The 22,198-nt window shown below is 41.8% G+C and overlaps 1 long non-coding RNA gene across 1 annotated transcript in view; it reads right to left on the reverse strand.

Annotated features, from left to right (window-relative positions):
* Positions 1-7,982: 7,982 nt before the first annotated feature.
* Positions 7,983-22,198, reverse strand: part of LOC108396035 (uncharacterized) — a 40,388-nt gene continuing 26,172 nt past the window's right edge. The window contains exon 3 of the long non-coding RNA XR_001852833.3: positions 7,983-8,701. This is a non-coding gene — a long non-coding RNA (uncharacterized lncRNA). The remainder of the gene's footprint in view (positions 8,702-22,198) is intronic.

Below are 22,198 nucleotides of genomic sequence, written 5' to 3' on the forward strand. Positions count from 1 at the left end.
TATCCCCAAAGTACCAGCCTGGGATAATCCCTTTTTGGATTGCAGATAAGCCAGAATCAAGGCTTTTAAAAGGTGGAGGAAAGGAATTGGAGAGAATATAAAAGCTTGACCCTGGAGAAGGCTTTCTACAAGTATCAGCAAACGCTTGTGAAATAACAAGACTAAAACAATGTAGGAACAAGCCTGATGTCCTTTACCCCAAGGAAAACACTCCACGGATTGGGGAGCACTCTTCCCAAGGGACTTGGAGCAGGAGTGGGGTTGATAGAGTGTTAGAACAGGCAACGTGGAAACGGCACAATTGGCCAGGAGGCCAGGGGTTTCCTTCTGAGGCTAACCAGTCCTGCTTCCTAGGGTAAAGGGAGCCAGCTACAGCTGAGTTGTAGGATTGTGACAGGTGCACGTTAGGTTTCTCTGACAGGTGTTTCTGTCAGTGTGGGCTGACAGGTTTAGATTTGGGATGTGGGCCGGGTCCACTGGGGCAGCCTCCCTTTTAGGGGTCCTGGTCTACAAATTAACTTTATCATACTCCGCTCTTCCTTGGTTTATCAATTCTCCCAAAAAGAGAGGAGTGGCTTGGGAGCCTGCATTCCTCAAGACACTGATGAACATGGAGGTGACCTAGAACCAAGGTGAATCATGGGACTATTAGCCTTAGAGCAAGGGATTAAATCGGAGGTCAAAGCCAGGAAACCAACCTGGGCTTCTAGCATCTTAGACAGCCAACAAGAGCTGGGTGGTCATCTCCAGTTCAGAAGCCATCATCCTTGTCATTTATTCATAATCAATATTATAGTATTCCTATAGGTTGAACCCTAAGAGCATCTAACCCAAAAAAATACTGCATTAATATACATAGCAAGAGGAAACATGGGTGTGCATAGGATATTTTTTTGCAAGTAGAATCCTTGAGTTTCAATTATTTTCCCATTTCTATCCATCCTTACTTATCTCTCTATACATGCTTGTCATAGTGTTTTATAAATACTGGAAGCTTTCATTATCCAAGGGTAATTTGTACTGAAAAAGGCCATTTAAAACAAATCCACCTAAAATAGGAACCAAATGTCTCAGTAAGTCCTGAAAGAAAGATCAGGCTGGGATTTCATTCCAAAAAAGCAACCAATTGGTTCTGAAAAGTTTGAAAATGATATTATACACTTTCACATATTAAAAATTCAGGATATAATTGCCATATATTGAACAATAATTGCCATAAAATGAACAAACGTGTTGATTTTTCTCTTGGCATATTATTCAGGAAAAACGGGGGTAGTTTTGTGTGGCCCTCTGTTCACAGCTGACTTTCAAGCACAGTCATAAAAAGGTCATCTTTTTATGATTCTTATTTGGGCTTTGTCAGCGGTTTGAGCCATTCGTCAATTTTCCCACAGAGACCTCTTTAATGCTCTTGATATTCAAACCCCATATTTTGACGTTGGAGGGCATAAAAAATAATTTTCCCTCCACCCTTCTAGGTTCTTGCTGAGAACCCCACCTGCCCCATAATAAAAGGCAGATTAACAGGAGAAAAACAAACAAGTTTAATAATGTGTGTGCCTCGCGTATCCATGGGAGAGCCCCAGGCAAACTGAGTGCCTCCCCGAGACAGCCCGGGCCACCACCTGAAATACCGTCTTCAACCGCAGACCAGAGAAAGATGTTGGGGGCTAGGGGGGCCAGCTGGGGGACGTTATCAGGAAAAGCACAGTAAACAAGGGTCTGGTTGCCTTCTCCACTAATAAGTCTCTCCTCCTGATACAGAGAGGGAGACACCCTCACAAACAGAGATTTCCCCTAGAAAATGTAAACTTCTCTTACAAAAGAGGGAATTCTATTGTTTTTAGAGCTTCTCCCGTGTCTGCTTTTTCTCAGAAATAATCAGCTCAAAATAGTCCTTGCGCCCGAGAAGAACATTTTGGGGTTGACGTATTCTGCTACCCTTCCCTGGGAGATGAGGACGGGTTTGCTGCTGTTGGGTGAGAAGGCACTGACTCCTAACGCCCTCATTCTTTGCACCGGGTATCCCCGAGAATCCTTGTCGATTTTCTCTTCTGCCAGTGTTAACTCTCCCAGATTCTTATTTGGGCTTTGCCAGTGGTTTGAGCCATTCTCCTGTATCCTCAGCTTTGTGAACTCCTCCACGTCAGCCAACTGTGATTTCAGTTTAAAAGGTATTTGCATTGCATCATTAGATTTTACAACATCCACGTTCAATGACACAGTTACTTACCAGGCTCCTTCGCTAGATTAAGAGCTCTTTAACGGAGAGGATGTGACTTATTTATCTTCTACCGCCAATGACTGCCATACAGTAGGCACCAATTAATGTTAGCTGAATAAAATGGCTTTTCATTTGAGATCTTCATCTTCATATACTGACAGGCAAAGACACTGACAAGAGATGGCAGGGATATATGCCTTAGTGTCAAATAAGGATGCTTGGTTGGGGACACTTTATTAAGTGGTCAATTCCTTAGTGTATATTTTTAATGTTATGTTGACTTTTGCTTCGCCATCCAATCTGTGAATAATAAATTTGGATAAGAAATATTTGGACCATAAGCACCACTGACATTGTTTAATTACCAGCCTCCTTAATTGAGAGGCTGTGCCTTATTCATTTGCTACCCCTAATGACTGCTATAAAGTAGGTATCAATTAACAGTAGTTGAATTAAATGTCTGTTCACTTAATGTCTTCATCTTCGAATATATGCAGGTCGACCAGAACCACACAATAAGCAGCATGTAACACAATTAGATCATTGGCAATGTTAAAAAGACAATCTAAAAGTGACATGGGGCACATACTAAGGATTTCAGAAGTGTTCTTTGAATTGAATAATGGATCTTCAAGACAGAAAACACTATTTTACCTGCAACCTTACATGGAAATCTTGAAGGACCAGAGTAGTAATCCCCCTTCCTTCCTCTCTCTTTCTCTGTGAGCACTGACACCCTAAAGGACCAAGGCCATTACTGCAAGGGCCAATGTCAGTGCTGATAACAGTATGATAACAGAGACTTAAGAAGCCCCCAAACAAACAGTATTGGCTAATCTGGGCATTGTATGTATTCGCTTTCAGTGGGAAAACATTTACCATGCTCATTCAGTCCTCCAGGCCTCAGGAGATTCTCTACACATTGGGCTTACTGACTCTGACTCTTTTATGAAGTAGCCATGAACGCATAGCCCTCAAGTGGGAAAGTCTGTTGGTCTCACGTAGAAGGCCCCTTTTAGTCCAAGTTAGGAAGATGGGATATAAAGATCCAAGATCCTTTCCCATCCCCCTTGAACTTAAATACACAAATGAAAAAGTACATTAACTCTTTCCTTAAAAAAGAAAGCAAGAATGTTGGAAAAGCAAGAATAATTCAAATGCGGTTTAGGCTAATGGGGGAGCTGTAGCCTTTCACTATTTTGTTCTGGGAGCTTTCTCATCAGTTAGCATTGGCAAAGTCTCTGAACAGAGACAGTAATTACCAAATAAAATTTGCCTTCAGTGCATTGTCTAACTGTGTTCACAGTTTGGCATGAACAGATTTATGATCCTTTTATTCCAACAGGAACTACCAGTTCTCCCTTCACTTCAAATATCCTATTCATCTCAGCATAAAAACAGCTAAAATATACCCGCAGAATAGGCTGCCTCTGCAACCCGAGCCACAGACAGCAGGCGTCAGCTTCTCCCAACGGCACAGATATAACAGGCTTTGAAAAACTACAAAACAAAGACCCTAAAGAACTCTTGAATATATGTATTTTTTAAAAAAACAGCAGTTATTTGATTCCAGTTCTTTTTACTACTTTGTATCTTTTATTCAAAATTAAATTAATTCCATTTTGTATTAAATAATCAAAAATGCAGATTACAGTAGGGAGTTTATGCTTATATAATGACCTATGGCTGTTACTCAGGTACATAGGTCAATGCTTTCTCTTTCTTAGGGTTAAGTGGCACACAGGTAGATACAGACATAGATACAGATCATAAAGAACCACCTTTTTAGAAACAACCTAATTGGTGCCATCACCCAGGAGTTAACTTGACTCCCAACACCCATCTGCAATGCATTCTCTTTTTCTACCCTTTATCCCATACTCGTGGTGAATGTGTATGTACATACATATAAACTATGTATTGGATTCCTAGGACAGCATTTATATGGGTGGTAGCTGACATTTGTTCTCTGGGTGAACCTAGAATGAGTGAAGTCAGCAGATAATATAAGTGCTCTGTCCTCAAACCTGAAAGGGCCTACATTTTGGCTGCTATTTGGTGGGAAATGCGTACAGAGGAATATGGCGAAGACTCGTCCCAAGAGTTCATTCTAACTGATATCAATTCATTCCTAGTACTGGGGCTCTAACACAAACACAAGAGTAAGGGGCTTCACAGTCTAAACACTTTTCAAGGGGGTATTGCCATATATGGCTACAATGCAGTGCAGTATGGTCTAAACCTCAAGGGGACTTAAAACTGTGGAGGATGTTGCTTGAGTTGTGTTGGTCAGGAAAGCCTTCCCACACAGAACTTTGGGTTGCATTATAATACAGAGCATGTTAAATGTTGACCTAAGTCTGTCTGCATGTATAATGGTTACAAGATCCATTCTAACCACAACTTTCTCATTGGTCAGTATCACATTATGTCCTCACGGCAGTTGGCAATTGATCCCTTTGACTCTGGTTATCAATGTTGCTCCACTGATATATACCAACTGTACACATTGGTTTGTCCCCCATGTACACTGGACATGGTAACTATTTGACTAACATGGGTATATAGCTATAACAGAGTGGGCCTCCAAAAAGGGCATTCTCCAAAATGTTGGAAGTCTTGTTTCTACTCCTCCACCTGTTTCTGTCTGTATATGACATCAGGTAACTCTCTTTCCGTCTCTGAACTTCAGATGTTACTGTTAAAAGATAGAGGCGGAAGTTGCTCCAGATCATTCCTTTTGTCTCAAAGTATATCCCATGCAGTAACGATCTGATGAGTTGCACCACTGCCCTTCTAGAAGAATCAAGCCTCTGGGAATCCCTGCAGTAAATGAATCTGTTTAACTTTTGAACTCAGCATTATATGAACTTACATAACCACAGAATTCTTCCTTTTCTTAGTGGAACACTCATAATATCCCCACTCTAATTGTTTGTCAAACACACTTGACGAAGCACTAGACTAGATCCCTTCCAAGTCTAACATTCTGTGATCTAATTCCAGGCTCAATCTCCATTTTTTGGACCAATGTCAATAGACCTCCATCATGATCACCTGCTAGAGAGTCAGAAATTTTAAAAACTCAGTGCAAGTTTTTCTGTCCTCCAACATTCATAGGGACAGAAAAGGCCTCTCTGTCCATATCTCCATCCTTCAAGCACATGCAGAATGTCTACCATCCCCAGGCCAAAGCTAGAAGCCCTAGTCATGCAAATCTAAATTCTGCAAGTGTATCCTTGCCTGGGATCCCTTGGTAGATGTAGACAAAGGGTCAGCCCTGAGTAATGGAAGAATTCATATAGAATACATATGAAACAATAATATTTTGCCTTGCCTATCTCCTGTCTTTTGAAATCAATGTAAAATACACCTGTAAAGAAAATCCACACAGATCCTATAATCTGCACTTTTAATTTCCCAGCACTTCACTGATCTTGTCAGGGCTTTGCCTGCACATCTCTTTTAAATCCCACTGCTCCCATTTTTGCTTACCCCTACTTTGCTCATTCTAGATGCACCCAGAGAACAAATGTCAACTACCATCTATATAATAGCAATGTGCATATTTAAAGTGTAATTTCTCCCTCAGCCTTCTTTTCTTCATTTCACTTACCATTTTTTCTATACTCCCATCCTTCTAAGTCTTAATGGCTTTGATTGCTTTTCTCTGGACTCTCTCCAAGTTCTACATTGCTCCTTTGAACTAAAAGTTCCCAATTTGAATACAGTGCTTCCATGGAAATATGACTGATAATGCATTGGCTGGACATTGAAATCATATTTTCTTAAACTATAGATTACTGAACTCCATAAAGTCATGTATGGAAAACATTCATTAAAATTGTTATCATATTGACTTTCACTGGAATGACTTCCTTCCAAAACATCCAGGCCCATTTCTATTGTTACCTCTTTGGGAAGGCTTTCCTGACCAGTGCAAGTCAGGCAACATCCCTCACAGTTTCGAAGTCCCCTTGGAGTCTAGACCATACTGCACTACATTGTAGCCATATATGGCAATACCCCCTTGAAGAGCATTTAGACTGTGAAGCCCCTTACTCTTGTGTTTGTGTTCGAACCCCAGTACTGGGAATGAATCGATTTCAGTTAGAATTAACACTTGGGACAAGTCTCCGCCATGTTCCTCTGTACACATTTCCCACCAAATAGCAGCCAAAATGTAGGCCCCTTCAGGTTTGAGGACAGAGCATGTATTATTTGCCTCTCACCACCACTTGATGTGCCATACAATAGCTTTTTTTTTTTAGTTGAAATACTTTTTTTTTCAATGAGATTTGAAGCATCTAAAGGTGGATGTTATGTCTAAGAAAGTTTTGCATATCCTATAGAGACTATACCTAGTAAATATTCCTCAGAAAATGTACCATGAGAATGCAAAAACTGAAAGTAACTTGAGGACTAAACATTCTAAACCCTCATTTCACAGATGGGGAAGCTGAGGCCCAGTGATTTGCCCAGATAAAAGTAGGTATCATACTGGACCTCAGGCTTCCCTATTCCCTATGCTTACTCCATGCATCCCGTGTTGATTGACTGGCATCCTCACACTATGTCCAGGAACACTAAATAAACCATCACCACTGAACTCTGGAAAGACATGTCTTTTGAAGGATGGAATTTCCTATCAAGGAAATGCCATTGGCAAGAAGGTGAAGACTAACTTTGATTTACTCTTCTAGGCATGATTTTAATAACTAGGCACTTATACATATATGGAAGCCATACCAACATGGGTAGATTTGAATAAGGTAAGGCAGCATAAAATATAAGCACAAGCTAGGCCATGTTCTAATACCTGGCCTCATATAAGTCAAAACCATCAATGATGAAAATAGAAAGATGTCACTTCCATTGAATTCAGTTAGAAATACTTGCATTTCAATTTCAATTAGCAAGATTTCATCAGAAAGGTTCCGTAAATTGAGTTATTTGGATTCTTTGTGTGTATGTGTAGTTTTGACTCCCTTAGTGTTGCTGCTACCGCTGCTCTGTCTGTTACTGTGGGATGCCGGGACTCTGATCTCCAACCGTGCTTTCACCCAGCTGAGGAGCCTCCAAATCTCTCCTTGCTGGTGAGTCAGATCATCTAGATAGACTCTCCACAAGAACCACCAGTGAGAAAGGGCCAACCAAAGTGGCCGCAACCCAGTCCCTGTGAGACCAGGACCTGAGCATAATAGGTTACTTGATACACATTTAAAGGGATTCCAGGAAAAAACAAACATAGTAAGGGAGTCTTTAATTTACAGATTATATTCTTTGGAAGTGGTCCCCAAAGTCATCTAAACTCCCCTCACTTGCCCAGATACCAAAAACCCAATTCAAAGCTTCTGGTGAGCCTCCCCTGTTTGGTAGGGTCAGGGAGCAGGGGAGTCACTCAAAGAGAGTGCGGCTCCTTTGGCTTATGTATCTGAAAAATTCTTCAAGTCCAACTGCAAATGAGTCAGCAGAGTTTTCTGGAACATCCAAGGAGAGGACGCTTTCTTTAGGAGACTGTTTATTTGGTTGCTACATAATACTGTAGATTGATTAGGAGCAAGAATGAGTGAAACTATCTGGAAAAAGTGATAGCAGCTTGAAAGCATCGCTCACCCATGACCCAGCGGAGGAAGAAGCATTACAGTTCCACGCAGCTCATTATTTTGTGGTGGAGTAAGAAAGTGACATCATCCAAAATGTTATTATAAAATCTTTATTCATATTGGCCCAGATATCAGCCTTAGAAGGTCAAGATTTCAGAAAAAGTGAATTATTTCAAAATTTAAACCCTTGATATTTAAAGGTGTAAAACATGTCTAATGTGGCTTTCAGTATGCTAAGAAATGCGTCAGAGCAAACTCTAGACAAAATATAAATTAATATAGCTTAGAAACATCGTTTCTCATTTTCTAAATGTTTCCATATCTGGCAAAATGACCAGGATAGAGGGTGATGGTTTCAGTATGCTCAAGAGTCAAACAAGAGTTTATAGTGATTATTTGAGAGGCTCGAGTCTCTGAAACCCCATTGCCTTATGCCAGCCCCTAAATTCGGGCTGTCCCCCAGAATTATTCTGGCTGGAGCCCGAATAAAGGTAACAATATTTGGTTTCTGGAGGGAGCCTTCACCCAAGTCAAAAGACTCAGCAAGAGGGATGCCCCCACCTGGAATTCCACAGTCTCAGGCTCTCCATTTCAAGGAGCAGGGGCTCATCAGGGTCACTCATCAGCACGGCAATGGTACAATCAATGCACGATTAGTAGAGCTGGGCTTCTTGACCTTGGCACTGTTGACATTTGCTGTTGTGGGGGACACATTTGCTGTCTGTGCACTGGAGGAGATATAACAGCATCCCTTCCTCCACCTACTAGATGCAGGTAACACTGCCCCCTCCTCTCAAGTGTGACAGCCAACATGTCTCCAGATGTTTGTAGATGTCCTCTGGAGGCCAGAATCAACCCCAGTCGAGAACCACTGCAATAGAAGTAATATTTTATGAGCCATATGCAGCATAAATGTTGCTAAGCAATATAAAATGGACTATTTTAGATATCAAGTCTTAGGAGAAACCACTATCACTGAAAAAAGAATGCTGATAATTAGAAATAAAAACAGTAAATGAAAACTAGTATTGCTTTGAAACATCCCCTCAAAGAAGAGGAGCTTTGTGTAAATTCTACGTTTTCACCCATGAAGATGACCACAGTAGCAGGTGTGGTAAAAGGCATTGCTCAGAAGCCTTTTCCCGGTTTGCTGGTACAAATAGCCCCTGGCTTAGGGCTACAGCTGCCATCCATAGTCTGTGAGTCTCTCCCAACCACTCCCAAACATCCCACATCATGTAAACTTGAGTATTATAATGAATTGCCAAGACAGGTTCTGAGAGCCAAAAGCGAAGCTACTTGACCAGAGCACTAAGATACAGACTAGACTATTGGGGATGGTATCTTTCCATTTTCATGGTTTCAAAGTACTTATAAGTGTGATGGGGGTTTTGGAGATAACCCTTAACTTGTTGGGGACCGTGTCATGTTTTTACCCAGAGCCATTGTAGGGAATCCAACGTGCGTTCTAGAGTATTGTAGAAATACTCTTTATGAGCCTGGGTTGTTGTGTGTGAAAGTTAAAAAGAATGAAGTTACGCACATGTGGGCACACTGGCCATTACATCCACGCGCATACATATATATGCATACATGGTATGAATTCATCTCTCTAAATGCCTACGGTGATGATAGTGATGGGATAGTTGAAAATGTAAGCACAAATTGGGGCTGAGACACTCAGAGAAAAATGATCTGTAATCCTGAGAAAGAGCCATCTGCCATGGCTGGAGGCTCAAGCAGAGAAGAGATAAATGGGGAGGCCCCAGGAACAGATGGGGAGGCTGTACCCCCGCACAGAGCAGACGGCCCAGCAGCTGGCCCTGATTCATACAGACAGCTGATGATCGCATCCTGTGTCAGATGACACCCAAGTGAGCAGCTACCCATTACAAGCCAGTTCAGGCCGACGTGGAGGCACATCACAGACTGTGTCTACCAGGAAAACAGCACTGAGCCCTGCCTTGTTGTCCTCTATGGAAAGAGCAGCCAAAGGGGTGTGAGCTGGTCCTGCCTCTTCTTTTGTACTCGCAGGGTCAACGGGAGTAGGGGAGGGGAGAAGTCATGCTTTGCAAGAAGCTTGTTGGCCTCAGTCTTCCATCTCTGTTTGCTCTCCAGATTACATCATAGAGGGAAAGATAAGGAATTTTAGTGTATGAAATTCAACTCAACAAAGTGATCCCATAGTCCAAGATGTGCAAAGAAAAGTTTCTGTGGATGAACTTGATCCACTCATGCTTTCTAGTGATGCCACAAGCCCTTCTAGCAGCGTATTAGAAGCTGTACTCGACACCTGCACCCTCTCCAGCGTGCCCTTCAAGTGAGAAACTCTGAGTTGCCAATTAGCTCCTAAGTCTTGTACACTCTTACCTCTTTGGCATCTCTTGCAACCATCTTGACTTCTCTATCCCCACTGCAATTGCCTTAGTTCTGACTTTCATTAATCCCTGCCTGGACTGTTACAATTGTTTCTTCTAGTTGGCCTTTTTGCTCCAATGTGTTCTTTCCATAGCTTCCAGAATAATCCTTTAAAAACTCAAATATTTTATTATTTTCATGCTTACAACTCTTGTCCAACTGCCCATTCCCAAAGTTTTTTTAATTTTCTTTTTGTCCTGACAGACACAGTACAGGTGAAATTCATCAGAACAGCAGAATCCTATAGGTATAGCCAAGTTTTAACCATCACCACCACGCCTTTTTTTTTTTCAGGGAAATAAAGTTCAGTGCAGTGAGTCATGGTGCTTGATGCTTCGTTACAAGGTAGAACGTAGATTACAGAGACTAGGCAATGATCACAGTTGTGTATGTGTTGGGTATAACACATCATCTCCCTCTCATAAAAGGATATGTGCTGGTGACAATGTTAAGGTCTTAGTTTTGATAAAGGTACTATGGTTATAGAAGATGATAACAATAGGGGAAGTTGGTGAAAGGTATATGGGAATACTCTCTACTATCTTTGCAACTCCTCTGTAAATAGAAAATCATTTCAGAATGTTACTATTACCTATGCTCTTGATGTGCTTTATGTCTACTATATCCAAATAGTGGAAATACCACGTAATATGCTACCATGCATCTCTCCCCCAGCTCCAACATTCAGTGATATCTAGTTGGTGGTTTGATATCAGCCAATGTGGGGATATCTACATCATGGCAATTGGTGAAGGTTATACACATGTGTCAGCACACCAAAGCAACCAGAGGTTGTGCTCTGTGATTGAACAGCAGAAAGATACTGATAAATATGTGTCGCCACAAGTGTGAGGGAGAGGAGAAAACGGCAAATGTGAAAGCCAGCTCCCTGCCTTCTCCGTAAGGGCCGTAAGCCTCCTGCTATGGGTGTTGCAGAGTCGCTGGGCAGCCAGGTTGCAGGCATAAGGCCGAGATCCCTGTGCTGCTCCAGCCCCCAGAAAGGCAGGGTATGGAGCCCACCATCTGAGATCCTGAAAACTTCGTGCAATAGGGACGGGGTAGAAACAATAAGCCAAGCAGGAGGATTTCTGTAATTTTAGCCAATGTGCATAAATTGAGCAACATTCAAAGCACTCAAAATTTGGCATGGGGGCAGGGCCCATCAGTTCTGCATAGCCACCAACACAACATGTTCCAGCAGGCTTTTCTGTCCGTAAAAACTTTAGTCCATTAAATGATAGTGTTCTGTGTCCAAATCATTGGAAAGATAGAGTATATAAAGAAAAAAGGATCACTTCCAGGGGCCACACATCCAAAAGAATGAGAAGTTGCAAAGATCTTGCAGTACAGAGATGATCAGGGTATATTTTAGTAATTTTTAAGGCAAAAATTCTATTCAACTTTTCATAAACATGGGGTTTCATCTTTGGGGGAGGAAAGGCAGGGATCAGATTGGGGTAAAGTATGAAAATCAGCAAACAAGGCAAAAATAGCTCAAAATTAATGACTCTAAAATCCCTTCAGTCAGTGGTTTTGCAGAGAGGGTACGCCCCTAGAAGGAGTTTAGGATATTTTGTTGTGTGTTTTGGCTTTCCCGCCAATAGGGAGGGGGGAAGTGGCCTTAGACATTAACAAGGTCCAGCTGGGGACTTCGGGCGTCCCTCATTGCTCAGAAAGCCCAGGAACACAAAGGAGCCTTAGCTTTGTGTCCTGAGGGACATCTGCATGTCCTGCTAGACACACAAGTGTGCAGAGACCTGCTTAAGACCATCTGAGGAGAGACACCACATCATTTATAAACAAAGTCTTTTTAGCACGTTTCATAAGTACTGAATTTTTCTGGAAGCAAATTACTGCGTAAATCAGGTCATGTTTTGTTTTGTATGGAACTTTAGCACAAGTTGTTCACTGTTCCAGAAAATCCTGACACCACCAGTCTTCTATATGGCCCACCGGTATCTGTTGGCATCTATAGCTATGGCATTCTTGGTGATCTTATGAATTGGCGCAGGCCTCTGATGACTTTATCTTCTGAGGCAGCTGTATACAAATCAAAATGCATACTATTTTACTATCCGTTATCTTTTTATTTCCCCTGGATATATTACAATCATAACATTACATTGATACTTTCAAATTATCTGTATAGATATAGGTTTTATTATGTATGCATATCATTTCAAGATAGAAAAGAAGCTGTTCTAAAACATTTGTTATAAGAAAGGTGCGCTGAGCCTGATAATGTTGAGGATCACTGTCCTCCATTTCCTTAAATCACTGGAACCTAGACGGCTTGAAACCAAGTCACGAATGAAATTTGTTTTTTTTTTATTATGCATCAGGCCCTGGTCTCCTTTCGGGTCCTGGAGATCCTGGCTTTGCCTCACTGGACGCAAAGTTTCTCAGCCTCAAAACTGTGGACATTTGGGGCCAGATCATCCCTCACTTGGGGGAGAGGGTAGGGCCCTGGGTACTGCAGACTGCTGAACACAGGCCCTGGCCTCCACCCACCAGATGTGAGGAGCACCCCTCCCCCACAAGTTGTGACAATGAGGAATGTCTCCAAACAACTGCCACATGTTCTCCAGGGGGCAAAATTGCCCCTGGTTGAGGACCTCTGGTGTTAGGTGACTCCACTCTGGAGTTCTTTTCAGAGTAAGGGGAACTTTGGGCACGTTTCTCAAAGTACGATCTTCATATTGAATCCGAAAACATAGGATCCGCCCAGGTGCTGACAAAAGTACAAATCAGAATCTAGGGTGGGGGCAGGAATCTGCATCTTAATATGCATGTCACCGAGGTGCGGGAGTGCACAGATCCACAGCCACAAAGATCTGGGCTTGATCCCAGTTCGGCCTGTTCGTAGCTGTACGACTTCGGCAATTGAACTGCACTGAACTTCCAAGTCCTCATTGACAAATGGAAAGGGAAAGTCACGCCACATCTCAAGGTTGCTGTGACGATTAAATGTGGGGGTCTTATTCGTCTTTGTAAAGCCTTGTTATCCTAACCCAAGCCAGGCATGCACAGAAGGTGCAAGGTTGAGGCCAGAGACCCCGGGGACAGGGACTGAAGAGCCAGCCCTGGCTTCAAGGGGGCAAATGCTTTTTTTACAGGCAGACACCAGAACAGGGTCCTCAGTCCTTGTCTTTGTGTATTAAAAAAGAATTTAACACTGAGACTTAGGAGTATGCAAGCCAGCAGCGCACTTTATTAGAGAAGTGAGGAAACAGAAACACCTTGACAGAGCAAGGTGGGCTGTTCAAGGGAGAGTCAGCCCTGAAAACAATCAGGGTGGGTCCTACTATGAGGAGTGAAAACGTTTGTTCATCTGTTATTAGGTCACCTAGCACAAGAGTACGGAGGGTTTTAATTAGCACATGCGCCACTGCATTACATACATACCCGTACGTTGCAATGTCACCTCTCGCAGCATCAGCATATAAAATCTCCATGGGGTGGGGGCGGGGGGGCAACTTAGTATTATGATGAGGAAAAGGCAACTATCAGATCCCAGATTTTCCTTTTGCACATACCACAAGTTGTTTGTGTCTTGATCCATTACCTGACCAAGAGTTTTCTAAGCCTAGGACATGGTGGCTATGAAACTTGTTAAAACAATAGGGTGACACAAAAAACAAGCTGTACTGCAGCATTATGGAGCCAGTGGTCCGAGTCCCAAGGCTCGGACACTGCTGTCAGGACAGGTGTGCGGGGTGGCCCGGGTCTGTCCACGTTTCCCCGTCTCCCTGTGATGGGCGGCAGCTCCTCAGCTCCCAGCCCCGCCCTCGACAACAGCTGCTACTCCAAGGGGCCCAAGACTCCTTCCTCCTCCTTGCCACCCTCCTTTCAAGAAATCAGCCATAGACAGTCCCAGGGAACAAAGATTGAAAAGAAACAAGCCCAGAGCTCCTGGGGTGATGACCGTAGCTACCAGGTGCCCAGCTCTTCTCTGGGATGTCTTCAGCCCTCCATCCAGTAAAGATTATAGGGTCAGGAATAAGCTAGGCTCATCCCAGCCATTCCCTCCTATTTCCACGGGCAGTGGTTACCCTTATGAGGTTCCAAAACGTTGTCTCTCAGCCAAGGTCGCCCAGCTCACAAAGGGAGGAAGCAAGGATTTGAGCCCCGTCAGTCTAACCAGAGTATATGCTTCAAAAAATATGAATGGGAAAAAACACGTCCAAGTAGCGATGAAGTATGACGGCGGTAGACCAGTGCCGTCTAATACAGTAGCCCTGGACACATGGGGCTATCTAATGTGAATGGATAGTCATTAAAATTAAATTAAAAAGTCAGTGTTTGGGGCACACTAGTCACATTTCAAGCACCCAACAGCCGAACGTGGCTAGGGACTACTGTATTGCACAGCATAATTATACATTCCCATCATTGTAGGTTTTATTGTACAGCATTGTATATTTTATATAACCACAGAGACTGGCTCAGTGCTTCTGTCATTTTTACTAGGACTATATTAAACTAAAATGAAAATATGCATTAGGAATTTCTAGGGAAAAGCCACATTTGCTCACCTTAAATGGTTGATTCTTTTGTCACTTGGAGGAAATATAGCAGAAAGGAAATTAATCAGTGAAATATTCTCCTGTATTGAGTCCTCATGAAATTAACAACTGAGGCACAGAAAAATCTCCCTTTCCTAATACTCTTTTGTAGAGAAATTGTTTGAAAAATGCCCTATTCAGAATCAGCGTTTTCCTCAAATATGAACTTCTGTGTATTTTTTAAATGACTGTAAGATCTACTACAACATTGACCAGAAGGGAATTATTCATAAACAGCCATACGTCATTTGTCACTGGTTATTTCCAGGAAGAGCAAAGAAAAACAAAGTGTATTAGATCTTTCATAGCAGAAGATTTTGTATTCACAAACTCAGTGCTAATAGAGAAAACTTGTGGATGTTTACCAAGGAGAGCACTTCACTTCGGGAAGTTCCCAAATGAGACTAGTTGGATCCCTTCACTTCATGGAATGAGAGACCCTTGGAATTTACTAGAATCGTGGAATCATGAGGTGTCAGAACTAGAAAATAGTTCAGAAAATACTTTCTCTGCATTTGTAGATACAGAGACTGAGATGCAGACTAAGGGGACACAGCCAGTTCGTTCGGGACTAAGGGAGTGGCAAGGATACCTGCGGCTTCAGCTCGCTGGGGCTTTCCTTCCCGAAGCTCGGCCAGAGCAGTGAATGCCCTTTGGCTGCAGTACTGACAACACACCAGCATATCTGGGGTGTCTGTTATACCCCACATCAGGTGCACCGACATCACGTGACTTCCCCAGATAGTGATTGTCAAACTCCTGACACAACAGAAAGCTACAAACGGCCCTTCCCATTCACTAGCTCCTGGTGATTTTGAAAACATAAGAGATCAGCCCCTTTTGCCCTTTAAGATTTTCAGCTGCTTCCTTCAAAGGAGGCAAAGGGGCAATGTGGAGACCCACGATTTAGGCACGAGCTGCCTTGGTTTCCAAGGCCTCAGGGGACTGGGGTGTTAGGGACCATGGGAACGTGACTAGGCCTTGAAGCAGCCTTTCATGAAGTAATCCTTGAGAAGGTCTCGTTCAGGTTTGTTCCCCCCTGAACGCCTTGCTTTGTCTCTTCTACAATGCAGAGGTCATTGGATGTTTATGAAGAAAACCCCCCCAGACTTCAATATTCCCCTAAAGCATAAAATTTTTAATTCCCGTAGCTTTGAGATCAGGAAACAAGTGCCTACATCACAGGATTGTTCCAGGATTAAATGCAATCCTTTATTAAGGGAGTTGGAGACTCTGGGTTTATTAATTTCTTAAGGGACTTTCTGCCACTAGAAAACATACTAACCAAGCAGTGCTCTTCCCTCAAATGGAAAATCACTTCAGAAATTCTTTACACTCAGCAGGGAAGATATAAAGAGTCATGTTATGTCCCCCTATGTCAACAGTCCAGGGAAGTCTCTTTAGTGCCTTTTTCTTATATGAAGCCTACATTGCTACTGGATAGACGGCTGAGAGGAGGAAAATTCCCAGACCCTAAAAGATGACAACTGGGCCCAAATAATGACACTGTGAGGGCCTGCATTAGTTATCTATATATATTGCTTGGTAACAAATTATCTTAAAATGTTGTAGTGACTCAAAATAATAAGCATTTATTAGCTTGCAATTTCTGGAAGTCAGGAATCCAGGTGGTTCTATCTCAGGGTCCCTCTTGGGGTTGCAAACAAGATGTTGGCTGGAACTGCAGTCATGTGAAGGCTCGACTGGGGCTGGTAGATCCACTTCCCAGATGCTGTACTCACATGGCTGTTGGCAGGGGGCCTCAGTTTCTCACCACTAGACTCTACACGTGGCTACTCGAGTGTCCTGATGACATGGCAGCTAAGCCATGAGAGAGACAGCAAGGAGGAAGCCACCATTTTGACACCCTCGAATCTGAGAAGAAATCACTTCTACCATATTCTCTTATTTAGAAGTGAGTCACTAAGTCTATCCCACACTCAAGGAGAATTAGTCTCCACCTTTTGAAGGGAAAGAGTTTCAAAGAATTTGTAGATATGTTTTATTTATTTATTTTCATTAAATTATCACTAATATACACTCTTATGAAGGTTTCATAAGAAAAACAATGTGGTTACTACATTTACCCTAATTATCGAGTCCCCCCCATACCCCATTGCAGTCACTGTCCATCAGTGTAGTAAGATGCCAGAGTCCCTACTTGTCTTCTCTGTGCTACACTGTCTTCCCTGCGACCCCACACACACCATGTGTACCAGTCAAGATACCCTAAAACTCCCTTCTCCCTCCCTCCCCACCCACCCTCCCCCACCCCTCCCCTTTGGTAACCCCTACTCCCTTCTTGGAGTCTGTGAGCCTGCTGCTATTTTGTTCCTTCAGTTTTGTTTCATTGTTATACTCCACAAATGAGGGAAATCATCTGGCATTTGTCTTTCTCTGCCTGGCTTATTTCACTGAGCATAATACCCTCTAGCTCCATCCATGTTGTTGCAAATGGTAGGATTTGTTTTCTTCTTATGGCTGAATAATATTCCATTGTGTATATGTACCACCTCTTCTTTATCCATTCATCTACTGATGGACACTTAGGTTGCTTCCATTTCTTGGCTATTGTAAATAGTGCTGCGATAAACATAGGGGTGCATATGTCTCTTTGAATCTGAGAAGTTGTTTTCTTTGGGTAAACTCCTCGGAGTGGAATTCCTAGGTCAAATGGTATTCCTATTTTTAGTTTTTTTGAGGAACCTTCATACTGCTTTCCACAATGGTTGAACTAGCTTACATTCCCACCAGCAGTGTAGGAGGGTTCCCCTTTCTCCACAACCTCACCAACATTTGTTGTTCCTTGTCTTTTGGATGTTGGCCATCCTAACTGGTGTGAGGTGATATCTCATTGTGGTTTTAATTTGCATTTCTCTGATAATTAGTGATGTGGAGCATCTTTTCATGTGTCTGTTGGCCATCTGAATTTCTTCTTTGGAGAAGTGTCTATTCATATTCTCTGCCCATTTTTTAATAGGGTTATTTGCCTTTTGGATGTTGAGGTGTGTGAGTTCTTTATACATTTTAGATGTTAACCCCTTGTCAGATATGTCATTTACAAATATATTCTCCCACAGTGTAGGGTGCCTTTTTGTTCTGCTGATGGTGTCCTTTGCTGTACAGAAGCTTTTTAGCCTGATGTAGTCCCATGTGTTCATTTTTGTTTTTGTTTCCCTTGCCCAAGGAGATGTGTTTAGGAAAAAGTAGCTCATGTTTATATTCATGTAGGTATGTTATAAAACTACAACAGGGCCCCTGCCTGGGTGGCTTACCAGTCAGCTTTCTTGTAGCTCCCCATATTGGCTCTGAACTTTTCACACCTCAGTGACCATCAATGTATAAGCTTGGTCATATACAAAAGGCTCTGAAAAACTGGGTAGAAAAAAAACTTCAAAATATAATAAGCATTGCATTACTTTTTCATTATCCTTTATTAAAATGCAGATTTCCACAAACTCTATATATTAAAACTCCTTTTAGGGGTGATTACTAATCTAAAATTTGTGGTGATTTAGTCAGGGCTGGAGAATAAAAAAACTCTGTCCATAAGAACAAATAAAAATGTATAAATGTGATCTGAGAAGCAGCATTTACATACTTTAATGAGGTCACTGCTTTCAGGGACTTTATAGGCAAACTTTCTATTTAATTGAATTGCCAAGGCCAGATTTAAGCTGACACACAGAAACGTTCATTAAAAAAATTCATCTTGTACCCTGGACCTGAGGGAAAGACAATGAAGCCTTCATATACACAACCACATTTTGAGGAAAGTGGCTCAGCTAGTTTTGTAAAGCTATTTCTCTTTGTGTTATTTTTCCCTAAAATCCTACTGTGAAAAGTTTTAAGCATGCAGAAAAATTGAAAGAATAACGCAATAAATAGTTGAATATCCTCTACCTGGATTTGATCATTTTGACATTTTACCATATTTACTTCTCATTCTCAAACTATATACATATTTATATTTGTATATATATACACACACACAAATCATGGCAAAATATTGCCTTTTTTTGTTGCTGACCCGTTTGAAAGTAAGGTGCAAATGTCATGACACTTCCTTGCTAAATACGTCTTCCGAGGGGCCATGGTCTTGTATAACCTTAACATCATCAGCATATCTAAGAAAATAATTTCACTATATGATCTTCCTCCACTGGACATGCCAAAATGACAGAGAAGCCAGCTTGAAGGTGCTTCTTGACAAAATCAGGAAAAATTCGAGCATCAAAATAAATAATGAAAAAAGGGATTACAGCCCACTTGATAAGATAAGAAATCAGGAGTCCATATTCTATAAATAAATAAATGGAGGTGAGGGGAACTTGTCCTAATAATAGAAAGCCAGCCCTTAAGTAGAAGGAGCAATGGGATGAGGAAAATCATCAAAATAACAATTGACTTAGGCAGAACTCATCAATGACCACTAAACTTGGTGAAAGCCTCAAGAGGGTATTAGTTTCCTACGGCTGCTGCCACAAATTACCACAAATTTTGTGGCTTGAGACCACACACTTGTATTCTTTTATAGTTCTGTAGGTTCAAAGACAAGCACAGGTCTCACTGGGCTGAGATCAAGGTGTCCGCGGGCTGTGTTCCTTTCTGGAGGCCCTAGAAAAGCCATTCCTTGCCTAGAGGCGTATGAATCATGCCTTTTTGTTTTCTCTATTTCTGATGCTTTGACATCGTAGGGCCTCGCTGGCTCTGGAGGGGCTGCCCCTCGCAGGACTAGACAATTCCTAGAGAGAGTGAGCTACTCACCTGTAAATGGGCCTTCTCTATGCAAGCCAATGAATCCAGAGCCCATACCCCCAAACACTGCCTGTGTCAGGCTCTCACAGTCTCAGCCACTACCCCCTGCTCTAATCATTCCAGGGCCAGGTATTAGACAACTAGACACAGGCCTACACACAGAGCACATTGAAGTCATTCATATCAGCCAATCCTAAACCCACTTACTCTGCCTCACCCATTCCTTCCCATGGAAACCATAACAAAGGCTCCTGCTTGTGTTTTTCCCTTGCTTCCCTCTGCTTCCCAAACAACCTTGGTACTTCCCCTTGTAGCCCCCCATGGTTTGGTGTGCCTCATCCTCCTGGGATCTGTGAAGGTAACAAACTGTCTTTTCAATGGCAACCTTCTCCTGATCTGTCTGTCTCATCATATCTGAATCATAATAAAACCTACATTTTAAAACATGGGGCTGTTTGCTTTCTTTGGCTCATGGTCCACTTCTTTCATCTTCAAAGCCAACAATGGTAGGGCGAGACCTTCTCACATGGCATCATTCCAGTTTGCTTCTGTTCTTACGTCTCTTTCTCTGACTCTTCCACTCTTAGGGACATTTGTGATTACCTTGGGCCCGCCAGGATAATTCACGATAATCTCCTTTTCTTAACATCATCTGATTAGCTATCTTGATCTCGTCTGTAGCTTGAAACTTTGTATTTTGACATAGTTTCAGATTTACAGAAAAGTTGCAATGTAACCTCACATAGTCACAGGTTCCAGGATTAGTACTGGGACATGTTTGTAAGGCCACACTACCTACCACAGGAGAAACAGGACATTGCTGTCTCAACATTTCTCCCTACAAGATATTTATGAAGTGTGAAGGGAAAAATAGTAGCTTTATAGTAGAGAAACCTGTCATATAGCACTTTAATCAAACGATCACATGTAACGTACCCAGTAATGGGCAAACTGACCTCATGTGACCCACTGAATATGGTGCTGAGACAAACTCAATGTCACTCCTATGCTCTCCCTGCTCAAAGTGCATAACCTGAGTCAAACCGTGAGAAAACAAACAAACATAAACATAAAGTAATTGGCCTGTATTCTTCATCAATGTCAATGTTTTGAAAGACTGAGGAATTGTTTAGGGTTAAATGAGATTAAAGAGACAGGACAATTGGCAAAATTTGAATGAGGTCATAAATTAGATCACAGTACAGAATCCATGTAAATTGCCTGACTTGAATGATTATGGAGTGGTTATGTAAGAGAATGCTCTTGTTTTTAGGAAATTTTCACTGAAGTACATAAAGGAAAGCAGCATCATGCCTGTAACAGACTTTGAAATGGTTCAGGAAGAAATTATATATATGAATGTATATTCCTATGTGTTTATATATGTGCATATGTGTGTATGTGCATAAAGGAAAAAATATGGTAAATCGTTAGCATTTGGGTATTATGAGTGAAGTTTATATGGTAATTCTTTGTATCACCATTGCAACTTTTCTGTAAATCTGAAATTATCTCAAAATACAAAGTTTAAAAATTTCCTAATTTGTTTTGGATTGCATATTTTTTCAACCCAGAGTCCAATCATAGTTCACAAAAACATTTAGAAATGATGTCCCTTTAGTCTTTTTTTAACCTATAATAGTCCTCCCCACTTTTCTTTTTCTTTCATGACACTGACTGTCTAAAGAGTCCATTTCAACTGCCTTTTTCTACATGGTGGATTTATCTGTTTCCTCATGGTGTTATTAAACTGACACCTGACGGTTTACACTATCAGCCTTCTCCCTCCAATCTTACAACCCAAAGGCTTATTATAATTGTAGGCCAATCTCTGTCAAATCCACATGTACTTATTAGCCAACAGGCACAGAGAACTAGCACATAAGCCATTCAGCAGCACAGGAATCCCCCCCACCCTTTCCCCAGCCCCTCTCCCCCTGCATACACTGAGCAGGGACTTGCATGAATAGCTCACTCAGGAGTCCGATGGGGCAGGACTGGGCAGACTCAAGTCATATTCAGATGCCTCAAGAAGAGGAAGGCCATGGGCCACTGTGACTCAAGACCTTAGAGCTGCACATACTGTTTTAAACTGTTGGACATAAAGGATGAGGAAGTGAAGCAACTCAGGAATGCCCCACAGAACAAGCATGCGCAGGGCTAAGAATGGCTTTGTGAAAGAAAGAGCATCAGATTTTTCTTCTACTTCAATTTCTGCTAGCACCTCCCAAGCCAGCCAATTTTATAACACTCTTCAATATGCACAATTGACATTAACTTTAAAGAAAAAAAACGTATTTTGAAAACCACAAATTTACATTATTTGCAGATACCATATGATATATAGAAAATGCTAAAGACTCCACCAAAAACTGTTAGATCTAATCAACAAATTCAGCAAAGTTGCAGGATACCAAATCAGCATACACAAATCAGTAGCATTTCTATACACCAACAACAAATTTTCTGAAAAAGAAATAACTCCATTTATAATACCATCAAAACCAATGAAATACTGAGGAATAAATTTAACCAAGGTGAAAGATCTATACACTGACTATTAAAGACACTGTGAAAGAAGTTGAAGAAGACACAAATAAATGGGAAAGATATTCCATGTTCATGGA

Source organism: Manis javanica, chromosome X, assembly GCF_040802235.1.
Source record: "Manis javanica isolate MJ-LG chromosome X, MJ_LKY, whole genome shotgun sequence".
NCBI classification, from domain to species: domain Eukaryota; kingdom Metazoa; phylum Chordata; class Mammalia; order Pholidota; family Manidae; genus Manis; species Manis javanica.